The following is a 17,121-nucleotide window of genomic DNA, read 5'->3' as shown; positions in this document are numbered from 1 at the left end:
CGTGCAAAATATTCAGGAGACCTCATGTGGGGCAGTTGGAGGTATGAGTGGCACAAATTTTCTCTTGAATGGACATTTAAATCTGAGTTATGATGCACCTGGTGCTGCTGGTGCCAACCCCCTAGTTGTAGGACTTGTCCCTACTACCCAAACTTCGTGTTTTTTTAATGGAATCCCTCACAAAGACTTAGGTCGAAAGGAAAATAGGGCTTCAGACTCAGATGATAATCCACAGGCAGGAGATCAGTAGCTTCCATTAGCACAAATACATAGGTCGGGAGGGCATAAAAAACCAAGTGCTCAAAGGTGCGTGAAAGGGGGCGTCTACTGGTATTTGGTGAGGGTATCAACATGGCCCAAGATCCTCTCACTGAGTGCACTGCATTGGTAGGGAGAGTCCAGGGCTAGAACTATACCCTGGCATGCCTCAAGTGGTGGACAGTGGAGATATGGGGCCACCTTATGGACCAGTTGCCTATGGTAATTACCATGTCCCATGGATGATTTGCTCTCACCTTCTAATAATTGAAATATGTAAACTGGGTTCTAACAAGATACTGGCACATTGAGATGATGCCAGTGCTCCTCAAGTGATGTTCACCCCTTTTCAACCCAGAGAAGGAAAAAATGGGGGCAGGGCTGATTTGGGTATGGCTCCTGGGGCTGCTATTGCAATTATAGTCCGAGGATATTTTTAAATGCATTGGGCATGATCTGGGCATCTATCTTGACCACGACAAATCTTATATGGATATAGGATGTCTGGCCATTACCATGATACTGGTGCACTTGGACACCCACGAGGGTTTGGTGGAGAGCTATCGGCTTAAGCTTAGGGATATTATGTGGTTGCAGACTCTGTACTACGAGGGGATACCCTTCCATTGTAGGAGGTGTCATGAGGTGGGAAAATTGTACAAATATTTCCCGCTTATGCCTAGCAATCATCCTGTCCCTCCGAGAAGTTTTGTATCTGTAGGCACTCAAACAAATTTGGAGGCTGAATCAACTCTGGTTGTGCACACAAAGGAACCCCGGTTGAGTTGGAGAAGGGAAGTGGAGGTGGCACAATAGGAGGGCTCCAGGACTCCCGATGCTTTGGTCACTCTCTCTCGATCAAGGGACCCTAAATTATTTCCAAGTACTCTACATTCCTCTCCCCCTTCTACTTAGTATTTTATGAATTCTAAAAATTCATTGTCATCATTTGTTGTTTCAGGTTCGAGTATTGATGCATGTAAATTTAGTTTTATAAACTATCTTATGGTGTCGGTGCCCTCTTTTGCTCTAAGCTTTGTTCTGACCATTAACTTGGACCCTCTCCAAAACCCCTCTGGGGAAGGCTCTAGCTCTAGTGTCTCCCATATACATAACTTGATATTGCTACCCTTTCCCCGAAGCCTCATTTTCAGATTTACCAAGGACCCTATACCTTCTACAGCCCTCAAAATTCCTAGGGGTAGAAAATCACATTTATCCAAAGACATTTTATGGGCGGGTATTGAGGTGGCAACTGGCATACAGACTTCTATCGACTGGGTTCTTAGAGAAAAAGGAAACCCTGAGAGGATTAACCCATGAAGTGCCTTTTCTTCAATTGCAGGGGTTTGGCCTACCAAGATAAGAAACTGGCTCTCATGAGGCTGATTGGGTCGAATAGGATAGATGTATTATTACTTTAGGAGACTTTGGGTGATGGGTTCTCCATGAGAAAGATCCTACTAAATATGCTCCCGCACTCGAATTTCCACACATTGTATATACGAGGGATATATGGGGGTTGTGCGTTGGGTTTGAATAACAAGACTATAAAGATAGAAAATATTTGGGGGGGGATAAGGATATTTAGGGGTTGATTTCAAGGCCACCGATATCAATTTATCCCTAAGAATGATTAATATATATGGTCCATGCCATAATAGGGAGGCATATTGGGATAGGTTGACGAGTGTTGATTTCATGTAGGCGGACAATTTAATCAGTGGGGGAGGCCTAAATATTTCTTTGGGGCATGCTAAATCCTGGGGAAATAGAGCACAGTCTGACTCCCTAACGACTTACTTCAAATATTTTATGGACTCTTATAACCTCATGAACATAGACTTGACCAAGATACTGTCGGTTTGGAGGAATAAGAGAATAGGGGAGGATGCTCTAGCCAAAATACTGGACCATTTCATGATTAAAGCTCCTCTGCTGGCTAGATTGGACCAAATTCGACAATGGGTGGGATTAGTGGGGAACATCTGAAAATTCCCCGATCTTTATGGAGATTATAATCTCAAACCATAAACCACACTCACCATTAAAATTCAATGGCACTTGGCTTGCAGATGCTAAATTTCATAAGTTGGTCATGGAGTCCTGAACTCATTGTGGACTAGACAACAACAACTCACTGGAAAAGGTGATTGCATGCGACTTGGCTCGTATCAAACTAAAAACATTAGATGGGCCAAAGGAAAGAAGCAAAATGATGAGGCCACCATTCAAAGGATTGAATCTGACATTAAGGAGCAGGAAAAATTGGGGATTACAAGTTATAAAAACACTGAATGAAAGGACCATCTGATAAGATTGGAAACTGAAAAGATTCACCTCCTGAGACAATAAGAGGAGACTTGAAGACTAAAGAGCAAATTGATATGGCTAAAGGCTAGGAATGAGAATTCTAAGTTTTTCTAACAATGTGCCAGGGGGAGAAAAATTATTAACACTATCTGGACAGTAAGGAATCAAACAGCTAGAGAGGCCAACACTTTCAACTAGCTTGATAATATGGGAATTAGACATTTCTCACAAATCTTCAAAGCACCTAGGGAAGCTAGAATTGTTGAGATACTTCGCACTGCTAAAGAAATTCCTAGATTTGTGGAGGCTGAAGATACAAAGATCCTAAATGAACTGGTGAAATTGGGGGAAATAGAAGCTGTCCTAAAATGGTTCAAAAGAGATAAGAGCCTGAGTCCTGATGGGTGAAATATGGAATTCTATCTCACCTTCTTTGATCATATTGGGCCTGATATTCTATTGGCTATTGAGGATTGCATACTTTCTGGCTAGATGCATGAAGGATTCAACTCGACCTTTCTTGCCCTCATTCCCAAAGCCGATCACCCTCAAACCTTTGATGACTATCGTCCCATCTCCCTATGTAATTGTATATACAAAATAATTTCAAAAATTATTGCTAATCACATCAAACCTTTTTTATCAAAGATGATTTCCAAGGAACAATTCGCATTCCTTAATCAGCACCAAATACATGAAGCCATAGGGACTACTCAGGAAGGGATCCATTCGATCAAGAAAAATAACACTAAGAGTATCATTCTTAAAATTGATCTATCAAAAGATTTTGACCGTGCTAGTTGGTCTTGTCTTCATCTTAATCTTACCCATATAAGTTTTTCTCTCTCTTTCATAAATTGGATCACGTGTTGTTTCACATCTGCATCCTATAACATTCTCATCAATGGGGCTGCATCGAGGTTCTTTCATGCTGAAAGTAGTCTGCGACAAGGATGCCCATTATCTCCATTGTTATTTCTTCTGATCATGGAGGGACTAAGTAGACTATTAATTAAAGCCTGTGTTGACGAGTCATTAGGTAGTGTAAAGATATCTGAAGTTTCCTATATCTCACACCTATTGTTTGTAGATGATGTTATTATTTTTTTATATGGTTCAATCCATGATACCACTTGTTTCAATAAAATTATATCCCTTTTTTGTAAAGCTACAGGTATGGAGCCCAACTTCAACAAATCCACCATCTTGCTGGTGTGTTTCTTACAAAATGAGAAAATACATGTTATACTCTAATTTCAATTTGTCATGCAAGAGCTAGAGATAGGCCTCAAATACCTGGGATTTAGGCTCAAGCCAAATGGTTATTGTATTGCAAATTGGACATAGCTCATTGAAAAAATTGATGGTCGTACTAACATATGGCAATAGAGATGGCTTTCCAGAGATGGCAGGATCAACCTGATTAAATCAGTTTTGGAGGCTATCCTGGTATATTGGATGACCCTTTCCTGGATACCAAAAGGAATTATAAACAGAATTCAACAAATCTATTGTCTCTTCCTATGGCGGGGAAAAAATGCAGGGAGGAAATTTGCCTCAGTGTGCTGAGACAGAATTGGGAAACCAAAAAACTGGGGAGGATGGGGTATAAAGGATCTACATTTATTTGGAAAGGCACTGGATGCAAATATGAGATGGTAGATTATCTCATCAGTAATCTATGGAAAGAGGTGGTCTACTTCAAATACGTTAATCCACTATCTGTCATCGAATGTATTCTTAGGACAACTCATGGAATATATGGTGCATCTATCATATTGAAGGCTATTTAACAATCTATTAGTGTCATCAAGGAAGGTCTAGCTTGACGAATCAGGAATGGTGAAAGGGTGCGATTGGGTATTTATTCCTAGTCAGGATGTGGTAATGCGTACATACTACCACTGGAATTATGACAAACCCTTGCAACAACACCATCTCTCAGCTCTCTCATATTGATGATGTTAGAAACCCAAACTAGATCTCTCAGAAATGGTTTGATTCACTGGGCCTTGGGATTCCGGGAAGATGGAATAGTGTTTGGCATTGGTTTATTGGAGCATTAGAGGAAGCTAATATCATGATTACTCTACAGGAAGATGAAATCATATGGGCAAATACACCACATGGTCAATATACCCCAAGGGAAGGATATGTTTCACTTATGAATACTCTGTCTCTGATGGAAGTGTGCTAGTGGTGGCACCCAATATGGAAACTTAAGGCACCTCACAAAACCCGTCTCTTTATGTGGTGTATTTTATCAAAAAAAGTGCCCATGGAGGTCAATCTTATGCGACGGGCTTTCCATGGTCTATCTAGATGCTGCCTTTGTAAGGAAAATACAGAGGATATTGAACACTTATTCCTTCATTTCCTGGTTGCTGGCTAGGTGTGGGTTTAGATCACTGCCTCCCTAAACATAGTGCTCAGATTGGAAGGACCAAATATATCTGATGCTTAGTAACGTTGGTGGAATGTTGCAGCTTCATAAAAAATTAGAAACCTTCCTCTGATTGTTTGTTGGGGTATCTCACTGACTAGGAATGGCAGGATATTTCAAGATGCACCGACCCATTGGTCGGCCACATGCAATCATGTCACTTCTATATATAATTTGATCCATGAGGACTCAGACCACGACCCCGCTAGGGTCATCAATCTAGAAGTTATAGATAAGGACATCCCCTAGGCTTATTTCAATGGGTCGGCACAAACCGCTAGTTGTGGGGGGGGAGTACTTCATATAAGTGAATCGAACTTCTTCAAGATCAAAGTGGGATTAGGAAGAGGCACCAACATCTATGCTGAATTAAATTTTCTCAGATACCTTCTCATATTTTCTCTGGAACAAAATTGCCACAAGATACAGATCTTTGGGGACTCAAACCTTGTTATAAACTGGATCAACTCTGCATATCATTGTCACTTTCACACACTCAAGGGCTTACTGGATGAAGTCATCACTCTAAAATCACATTTTGATTTTATTGTATGTTCTCATATATACAGGGAAAGGAATGTGGTCGTTGATTTTCTTTCCAAGGAGGTTGCGTAACAGATCAGTAGGTAGTTGTTGATACAGGAATTCAGAGATCAGGTGTTCTTCCAGTTTTACCATTGACCATTCATTGAGATGGATGGGTTTATATCAAAATGATCTTCATAAGATCATTCGTCTTTTTTCATTTTTGATCATATCTATGCTACTGGACAGTTATGCCTTTTAATTTTACGTAAATATTATGCTTTATTGTAAATATTGAACTATGACATTGTACTGATTTGAATGGTTTATCCATTTACTGGTGACTACATTTCACACATGTTGAAGATACACTATGTAATTTTCTTATTATTAATGAAAACTGCGCTTTTTTCTTGGGAAAAAGAAACTTATAACAATTCTAATATTAAACATTGAATACATAAACAAAGGACTTATTATAAAAATATAAACAAATTTAATTTTAAGGTTAAATATTCAAAATATAATTAATCAATTTTTAATTCATCATCAAATAAAAATAAATAATTTTAATAATGATGATGATGATTAATATTCACTATAACAAAAAATGGTTCATACATTAAGAATATAGGAGATTACATGGAATCCTTTAGAATTTTATTTATATGATTGAAAAGAGTTAAGAGGAGCATTCCAAGATCACCATAATTTCGTTGATTTAAAAGGCCAATAAGGTCGGAAGTGCAAAAATTATTTTGAAAACTTCAATCTAATCTCAGTATATATTCGATAATCTAAGAGAAAGTGTGTTTCGTTTTCTACCCTCTAAGTGTCACAATGGTGAGAGACCTTTTTTTTCCTTTTTTGTAAAGTAAATATTTCTATTCAATATTGCAAATAAAAACATTAAAGGAATTGGAGGTTTTTCTTGGTCTACCACATACGAAATTAGAAAAGTGAAATAATCGTAATTTTGGAAATATATGACACATAGAGTTTGATAATGTTCAACAAAACAATCAAAAAAATAATTTGGATAATTGAACCACCTCGGCTATAATTTAAATAGAAAAATATAATCTAACATCAAAAACTAAACCATTAGATCGATAAGAACACACCATTTAGATTTGGAGGAATCAAAGTTGTCGACATCTATATGTTCGCTATTGTTGCCAAGGAGAAACTTGAGACTAGGGGAAATCCCAAATGAACATCAATTTGACCAATCCATTGATACAGGTTCCTAATTGCTAGTTGCAACCCATCCAACATTAAAAGGATTTCCTCCTTAGCCTCATTTCAGTAAGGAGAGCCTAGCTAAGAAGGAGATTTAAGTGCCAGTAGATATCAATATTGTATGTGTATTTATTGTAGCACGATTAAGTGTGCACCGTGTCAGGTACCTAGTCAGAAATCTGCCTGAGCACCTCTAAATCCATTAAGCATCCTCTTTTTCCAATTATTTACCATTCTTCCTATTGTAACTTTTTCTAACACCTTTAAAAGTTATAAAAAATTTTACCATCTACCAATTTGTTTCTTGGAAAAATTCTCAGACATATGCAAATTATCATGACTAAAGGGTACATATATTACTTCTCGGGTAATTTTTAATAATAATTTTATATTATGAATAAGTTTAATTTTATTGAAATGTCAATTTTTATAAAATTATTTATTTTTATTATAAAATTATTATTATGAATTGTTTTTAAAAATAAAAAAGGAAGGGTGTATGCCAAAATCTCCAAGTTGTATTATATTTGACATTAAAATCCAAGCAACACCTAGCTACCACGTCTCAAGTCAAAGAACACAAAAGACATGACAAGCTAAGCAAGGAGCATAAGGAGTTCATACCACATCAATGAACATTGTATGCACAAGTTTATAGAGACATATCATGTTATATTTGCATGATAAATATGGGATAATATCACAAGCATGTAATATAACAAGGTTTAAAAAAATCCTCCACCAAACTCTATCAAACAAGTAACTATTTTCACAAAACCTTTGTTCCATAGAGGAAGAATTGGACATTGACTGACCACATCCTTTTATACTCCTGCAAATGCATTAATTTGTGGCTCGATTTGTTCAGTGGACATTCTCCCCTGAAAATTGATGGTTGGTGTTTAATTATGGACCCTTTCGCATGTTTGAAGTTTAACTTAAGGGGGAGGGGGGTGGGTCCGCAATTAGTGATTTGGCAAAATAATATTTTCTATGTGGAAACTCTATGTAGATTCGAGCACTAGAAATAAAAAAAATTCTTATCATATAGAGGCTCCCCGACCCCCCCAATCCATCAATGGTTTTGGCTAAAGCACAAAGTTCACACTGCCAGGTAAGTTGATGCGTGGTAGGTAGCTATAGATTTGTCATGGAGTTGTTTTGTTGTCATTGTTGCTTCCATTGTAGGTGTACATATGTTAGTTTTCATCAGAGTTGAGGGGCCATGATGTTGGAATGAATTACATAAAAGGAGAGACAATAATGGGAGTTCTCTACTTCCAATGCCATTTTTAGATAGTTCTCTCGGACTTACTTCAGATAACCTAAAAAAAGGCCATGGATCTTCCATCATGTGTATTTTAAATTATTTCTTTGGGTTTGTTGTATCACCAGGAAATATCTTTGTTACTGCTATATACAAAGCATCAATACTAACTTAATGAGTCCCATGGAATAGTGAAGGTCACAGAAGGAATCTATACAACTCTTCTAGATAAGCACTGGTTCACAAAGAGTTGGAGAATATATTGATTTGGTTCACCTACACACTGAGTGATCGGGTATGTTGAGTATGCAGAGGTGGCTCATTGATACCAGTTTGATATTTTCAGATTTTAAAAGTTGTGTTTGGAAAGTTCAAGTAAAATCAAGTGGAAAGGAGATTGAGTTCTTCCATGATGAATTTCAGGCTCCAGTTCATGTGAAGAATGTCATAAGTCACATTATATCTCTTAATACAAAATGGAATTCAGGTGATAAGTGCACGCAGATGTTGCTAAATGTTAGTGGGCCTGATAAATTCTTATGTGTACAAATAATAGAGGCAAATAATGAAGAACACCAAAATATTATTTCAAGGGATATAAATGTTAAAAATATTTATGAAAAAACCATTGCTAGTTGAGTGAGAAAAACACTTCATCGTATTTCAGAAGAAATGTCTCCATTTTGTTTTTGACATGCCCATATTTTGCAACATGATTTTTCTTCAATGCATGGGGTATTTGTGTATTGTGCTCATACTATTATTTTGCAACATGATTTTTCTTCAATGCATGGGGTATTTGTGTATTGTGCTCATACTATGATTTTCTAAGTAATCAAACCATATATTCTTGTTGTTTCAAGAGCTGGAGAAAGAATTTTTTTAAATTGGACAAAATGCTAACAATAGTGGTGTAAAAGCTTCGGTTGTGATATGTTTATACAAAGAACAACAATGCCCATGGTTTTCTAATTATGTTGATAATAACCTTTCTTTGTGTGAATGCATGTGTTTTCCTTGAAGCTATTACACAGACATAATCTAGGCTTGAGGTACCAAGATGGAGGATGCTTATTTCCAACGAGATTCGAGACTGTATTTTTCATTGTACATCTGAATTGGAAATGAGTCCATTGAAGAAGATGTTTAGTATTTGAATGGCGAGGGCTAAATTTTTTAGTCCTCATTGGAACTCAATCGGCTAATAAGTCCTTAAATGATTGATGACCTGGTATATATCATGACATGTACAAGTTTTTAAGTGAACTTTATCTTGACTTGTTGTAGCATTAATGAAAGGTACGTGGTGCCATATGTGGCATAGTTTACCCTATGCAAAGACAGAAGAATTGGGAGTCAAGGGATCAGCTACAATATTAAAGGCATGATACCAAACAACCAATTAATTCCAGACTCAAAGGAAACATTCGAGCATTTAAATAAGAAAATGAAGATTTCCAAGAAAAAAACATTATTTGTTGAGAATAAAGTTAAAACCTTGTTGAGCATTCTTTTCTAGCAACTCCAACTTTTCCATATTTTTTCCATATTATTCGAGATTGTTATTATTTTCGTTTATTATTTGATTTTATTAACATAAAATTTGTAGTGGCTAGGCTAAATTCAGTTCTTTTTTGTTATTTTTATTGATTTTGTATCCTAAAAGCTAGCAATAGCTCGTAGATTGAAAATTTCTATATATTGCTTCATTTGTAATAAGAAAGGGTTGGATTTTGATGCCAAAACCCTGAAATTTTTGTGAAGACTTCTATTGCAGAGTTTTTAATTGAAGTATTATGGTTTTAGTTTCATGACAAAATATGTTTCTTGTGAATGTCTTTCCTTGCGATTTGATAATATGTTTCTGCATATGTTCAAGGTAACATAAGAGCTAGGGCATGACTAGATTTGAGTATCAACCTCCTTGATAGCGTACTCCAAAGTTATCATTGTTATGGAGACTAGCTAATTGAATAGTTTGTTTAAAATAGCTCCTCTGCATCATTTAATTGTTGTCTTATGTCATTCCTTGAATGTCTATTTGTTTGGTTGTAGAAATCTTCTACATGAATCTACTATATTTGCTTGATTAAGTATTCAGTATCAATTTTAAATTATCATATATTCTCTTCTATTCCTCTACCAAAATCTTTCAAGCTATTTTATTCTGTTGGAACTGGACGTTGACACTTTGATAAAGTTTCAGCAAGAGAGGGATTTATTTATGAGCAGAGATTGGATACTGATCAGCGACCACCTACAACAAATAATAGATCTGGTCATTGTGCTTCATTGGTTGTTGTCCAGTGACAGTGAACAATGCTAAAAATAAATCCTCGTAACACTTAAGGGAGCCCCTTTGGTTCGAGGGCTGTCTTGAAACTAAGGTTTGGTCGAGTTTGTTTCTTAGTGCAGTTTCGTAAAGAAAAATTTTCCTCGGCAAATAGATGCAACATTTGACGCCATTACTGGGGAGCAAAGTAATGAAGAAATATTTCCCTGGAGAACGATCAAGACTAGATATATTCCTTGTTGGTGAACAAGGAGTAGGAAAACAATGTAAACTTTGAAACGGGAACTGATACTGTTACCTGTTTCGTAGAGATAGCAAAAAAATGACCTGATTTTGAAAAGGGGTGATGCAGAACACACATGTTTTTTTTAGAGCACAGTTTTTGGAACTTTAATTTTTTTCATGTGCATTACATTTTAGAATGGTAGTGATTTTCATGCTATTGGTTGCAATTCCTTCACCTGACGGCTCCACTTTGTTTGTATGGTGATTCCACTGGGTTATCAATTCCACTGGTTAGAGATTTCAGTTGTATTCACTACTGTGTTTGATCCGAATGGAAAATGGCATCCACCCATGGTGTTTTCCCATGATATTATAAGTAGCATCGACCCTTGGTATTCATCCTTCCATGGTATTTATCCACTCATGGAATTTACCCATGGTATTGTAAGTGACATCCACCCGTGGTATTCATTCACCCACAATATTTACCCACCCATGGAATTTACCTATGGTATTGTGACCAAACAAATGCTATAAGTAACAAGTCACATTTTGTAAAAGGATAGATTGTCCACCACAATGTAGCCTTTATAGTTATTATTTGTTTTCATAAAAAAAATAATAAAAATGGTTTTTTTATTATGTGTTCTCCTATTTTCTTTTGGCATTTCAATTTTTTAGATCTTGGAGTCCTCCCCCCAGGATCCTGATCAATGGCATTAGATTTAGGTTATGATTCCATGGGAATAAGGGTTTGATGCATATTTCACTTTCAAAATTTTTCAACAATATTCAACAAACTTCAGGCACATGCTACAACCTCCACATAGCACTTTCTTAGGCAAAGCAAGAATAATTTTTCTTTTTTTTTCAATTTTTTCTAGGAATTTTCTTGGGTGGCAAGTTTTCAGATCAGATGTGAAACTTTTGGTGCAAAATTTACAAAAATAAATAACCAATATAGATTCCTTGAAAAAAATACTCAAAAAAAAATTGGCTAAATCAAAGTCTAGAAGAGGGAGATATCGCTGATTTAAAATCAGGTATGTTGCAAAACATTTTCTGATGACAATTTCTGGACGACAAATCGCCTATCATTTTTTGCCATTTCTGTGAAAAATTGTAGAAAAATGATTGTAGATCTGAGCTCCTCTCAAAAAATCACCCAATTAAAAAAAATATTGGTTGAATCGAAGTTCGAATGAGGGAGATATCACTGATTTAAAATCAACTAATTTTTATAGAAATTTTGTGTCGACAGGACAGTTGCAATGCGAATATGAGTTTCCAGAGTATCCATGTAGAGATTTCAGTCACATGGGAAGATGCAGAGTGGTCATTCTATTTCAAAAAATATATTATAATAAATATTCCGAGTTATATTGACTGAGTTATGCCCATTTTAAATCTGGAGCAACATTTGGAGCAGGTTCCCTTTAGATATGTGCCCTCCCACCCCGCTTTAGTAGGCACCTAATTCACATTCATCAGTTTCAGCATAAGAGCATCCGGCTTGGGTTCTTTGGAGACGTTCCCTCCCACCCTAGGCTATGTAGGCACCTGCTACATCATCAATAGTCAGCATCATGGTTATGGGTCAACTGTATAAAATCCTTATCATCGAAGTCTATTTGCTAGGCCAGACACTATTAGTATCATGGTTAGTCACTAGCATTACAGGGTATCTCTATCCCGGGATCTTCATTTTTCATGGATATGGGTCATCCACACACCCACACTTCATCAAAGTCCATTTTTTTAGGCTGCACACTGTTAGTATCACAATTGGTCATAAGAATTACAGGGTATCTCTATCCTCGGATCTTCGTTTGTCATGATTATGGGTCATTCACAAACCCACACTTTATCGAAGTCCATTTTCTAGGCCGCACTTTGTCAGTATAACAGTTGGTCACAAGAATTATAGGGTATCTCTATCTGCGGATCTTCGTTCATTACAGTTATGGGTTAACCACACAAAACCATTCTCTTTAGTGGTTCTTCATATTCAACAAAAATTTCTCAGGAGGGAACTTCACGCAATGGGGACCATTGCTTCTTAAGGAGGGAGGAATGATCTGAATGGAAAATGACATCCACCCATGGAATTTACCCATGATATTGTAAGTGGCATCCACCCATGGTATTCATTCACCCATGGTATTTTTCCACGGTATTGTAAGTAGCATCGACCCTTGGTATTAATCCTTCCATGGTATTCATCCTTCCTAGGTATTTATCCACTCATGGAATTTACCCATGGTATTATAAGTGACATCCACCCGTGGTATTCATTCACCCATGGTATTTACCAACCCATGGAATTTACCTGTGGTATTGTGACCAAAAAAATGCTATAAGTAACAAGTCACATTTTGTAAAAGGACAGATTGTCCACCATGATGTAGCCTTTACAATTATTATTTTTTTTATGAAAAAGTTTCTTTGTGGTTTTTTTATTATGTGTTCTCCTATTTTCTTTTGGCATTTCAATTTTTTAGATCTTGGGGTCCTCCCCCCTAGGATCCAGATCAATGTATGTTCAAGGCTAATCAATGATTGCAGTTAGCAGTATATTTTTCTTCCTCTTGAGGAAAACAACTATGCATTATTCAAAGTTATTCAATATTTTATGCCTCGGCAACTTACTCATCTTCACCAGTAAGTATCAACATCTCATGGAATTTAATACTTATAGTTTATATTATTGTCATATTTTCAACTACATGCAAGGTGGCCTATTAGTTAATCTAATCCTCACATGGTTGCATGGAAACATGAATACATCTAACAATGTACAATTTCAACTCAGTTAAGTAGTGGTGTGTGGATATATAAGTTTGGTTTGAAAGCATTTGATGCACATTTTTTCTTTAGCAATTGTTTCAGTTACAGTTTGCAGTGTCAGTTGTTTTACCTAAGTAGCTTTCAGTTTCATATTTCGGTGTGAGTCAGTGTCTAGATTAGTGCAAGTAGTATGGTTTCCATATTCAGAACAAAGGTTGTAGGTAATGGATTAAAGTTTTGACACAAATCCATGCCCAACATATTCAAGGCACAACTCTACTAAGTTCTCTGCATCCCACAAGGAGAATCAGTCTCCAGTTGGAGCCTATGTTGTAACTTTTTCTAACACCTTTAAAAGTGACAAAAGTTTTTACCATCCGCCAATTTGTTTCCTGGAAAAATTCTAAGACAAATGAAAATTATTGTGACTAAGGGGCGCATATACTACTTCTTGGGTAATTTTTAATAATAATTTTATATTATAAATAAGTTTGATTTTATGGAAATGTTAATTTTTATAAATTTTTTTAAAAAAGAAAAAAAGGAAGGGCATATGCCCAAATATCCAAGTTATCTCATAGTTAACATTAAAATCGAAGCAACACGTAGCGACCAAGTCTCAAGTCAAAGATCACATATAAAATGACAAGCTAAGAAAGGAGCATAAGGAGTTCATAACGCATCAATAAGCATTGTATGCATAGATGTATAGAGACATATCATGTTATATTTGCATGATAAATATTGGATAATATTCTAGGCATGTAATATAACAAGATTTTAAAAAAAAACCTCCACCAAACTCTATCAAACAATTAACACTTTTCACAAAGCCTTTGTTCCACGGAGGAAGAATTGGGCATTGACAGACCACATCATTTTATACTCCTAAAAATGCACTAATTTGTGGCTCGATCTATGCGTTGGACATTTTCCCCTGATAATTGATGGTTGGTGTTTAATTGGAGACCCTTTTGCATGTTCAAAGTTTAACCGGGGGGGTCTGCAATTAGTGGTTTGGAAAAACAATATTTTCTATGTGATAACCCCATGTAGATTGTAGTACCCCAAACAAAAAAATTTCTTACCATATAGAGACCCCCCCACAATCCATTAATGGTTTCACCTACAATGTAGATTTTAGACTGTTAGGTAAGGTGATTGGTGGCAGGCAACTATAGATTTGTCATGGGGGTATTTTGTTGTCATTTTTGTTTCCATTGCAGGTGTACATATCTCAGTTTTCATTTTTGTTGATCTCCCATGATGTTGGAATGAATTACATAAAAGGAGATACCATAATGAGAATTCTCTGCTATCAATACCCTTTTTAGATAGTTCTCCTCACCTTACTTCAGAAAACCTTAAAAAATGCCATGTGTCTTCCTTCATGTGTATTTTAAATTTTTTCTTTGGGTTTGTTGTATCACTAGGAAATCTCAATTTTACTGCTATATACATAGCATTGATACTAACTTAATGAATCCCATGGATCAATCAAGGTAGCAGAAGGAATCTATACAAGGAATATATACGACTCTTTTGGGTAAGTGCTGGTTCACAAAGAGTTTTGGAGAATATATTGACGTGGTTCATCTACACACTGAGTGATTGGGTATGTTGAGTATCCACAGGTGGCTACTAATTCGAATTTGACATTTTCAGATTTGAACAATTGTGTTTGGAAATTTCAAGTAAAATTGAGTGGAAAGGAGATTGATTTCTTCCATGATGAATGTCGGGCTCCATTTTATGTGAAGAATGTCATAAACGATCTCCTATTAAAAAATGGAATTTAGGTGATAAGTGCATGCAGATGTTGCTAAATGTTAGTGGGCCTGATAGAGTTTCACGTGTACAAATAATAGAGGAAATTAATGAAGAACACGAGAAGATTATGTCAGGGGATATAAATGTCAAAAATATTTATTAAACCACCATTTCTAGTAGAGTGGGCAAAGCACTTCATCGTATTTCGGAAGCAATGTCTCCATTTTGTTTTTAACATGGCAAGATTTTGCAAAATGATTCTTCTACAATGCACAGGGTATTTGTGTATTATACTCATACTATGATTTTCTAAGTAATCACACCATATATTCTCATTGTTTGAAGAGCTCGAGAAAGAAGTTTTGAAAATTTGACAAAATGTTAACAACAGTTGTGTAAAAGCTTTGGTTGTGATATGTTTATGGAAAGACCATCATTGCTCATGGTTTTCTAATTGTGTTGATAAGATCCTTTCTTTGTGTAAACATATGTGTTTTCCTTTAGGCTATTTCACTCACTAATACAAAGGCATCATCTAGGCTTGAAGTACCAAGATGGAGGATGCTTATTTCCGAAGAGATTTGGGACTTTAATTTTCATTGTACAACAGAAGTGGAGAATGAGTCCATTGAAGAAGATTTTCAGGATTTGAATGGTGATGGTTGAAGTTTTAAGTCATCATTAGCTCTCATTCGGCTAATAAGTCCATAAATGATTGATGACTTGGTATATACCATGCTATATACAAGTTTTTAAGTGAACTTTATCTTGACTTGTTGTAGAATTAAAGAAAGGTACGTGGTGTCATATATGGAAAAGTTTACCTTATCCAATGTCAAAAGGATCAGGAGTCAAGAGATCAAATACAATATTATAGGCATGATATCAAAAAACCAATTATTTCCAGATTCAAAGGAAACATTCGAGCATTTAAATCAACAAATGAAAATTTTCAGGCAAAAGGATGATCTGTTGAAAATAAAGTCAAAACCTTGTTGGGCACTCATTTCCAGCAACTCCAACTTTTCTAGATTCTTTCCATCTTATTCGAGATTGTTATTATTTTAGTTTATTATTTGTTTTTATTAACATAAAATTTGTAGCAGCCAGGCTAAATTTAGTTTTATTTTATTATTTTTATTGATTTTGTATTCTAAAATCTAGCAATAGCTCACATATTGTAATTTTCTATATATTGCTTCATTTGTTATAAGCAAGGGTTGGATTTTGATGCCAAAACCATACCATTTTTGTAAAGGCTTCTATTGCAGAGTTTTTAATTGAAGTATTATGGCTTTAGTTTCATGACAAAATTTGTTTCTCATGTATGTATTTCCATGTGATTTCATAATCTTTTTTTGCATATGTTCAAGGTAACATACGAGTTAGGGAAAGGCTAGGTTTGAGTATCAATCTCCCTTACAGTCCACTGCAAAGTTATCATCATTATGGAGACTAATTAGGTTCAATTTATTTAAAACAACTCCTCTCCGTCGTTACGGAGACTAGCTAATTGAATAGTTTGTTTAAAATAGCTCCTTTGCATCATTTAATTGTTGTCTTCTGTCATTCCTTTAATGTCTATTTGTTTGGTTGTAGAAATCTTCTACATGCATCTACTATATTTGCTTGATTAAGTATTCAGTATGAATTTTTAATTATCATATATTCTCTTCTATTCCTCTACCAAAATCTTTCAAGCTATGTTATTCTATCAGAACTGGACATTGGCAGTTTGATCAAGTTTCAACAAGAGAGGGTTTATTTGTTAGCAAAGGTTGGATACTCATTAGCAACCACCTACAAAAAATAATAGATCTAGCCATTAGGCTTCATAGGATGATGTCCAGTGATAGTGAAAAAAGTTACAAAAAAAAGCCTTGTAACACTTGAGGGATCCCCCTCTGGTTAGAGGAATAGCTTGAACCTAAAGTTTGGTCGAGTTGGTTTCTTAGCATAGTTTCATAGCTAAGAAATGTCTTCAAGAAACATATACAA

Source organism: Pinus tabuliformis, chromosome 2_2 (assembly GCF_031772625.1).
Source record: "Pinus tabuliformis cultivar Carrire ecotype Pingquan chromosome 2_2, CPIR1, whole genome shotgun sequence".
NCBI lineage: Eukaryota > Viridiplantae > Streptophyta > Pinopsida > Pinales > Pinaceae > Pinus > Pinus tabuliformis.
Note: the sequence above shows the minus strand (reverse complement) of the source record.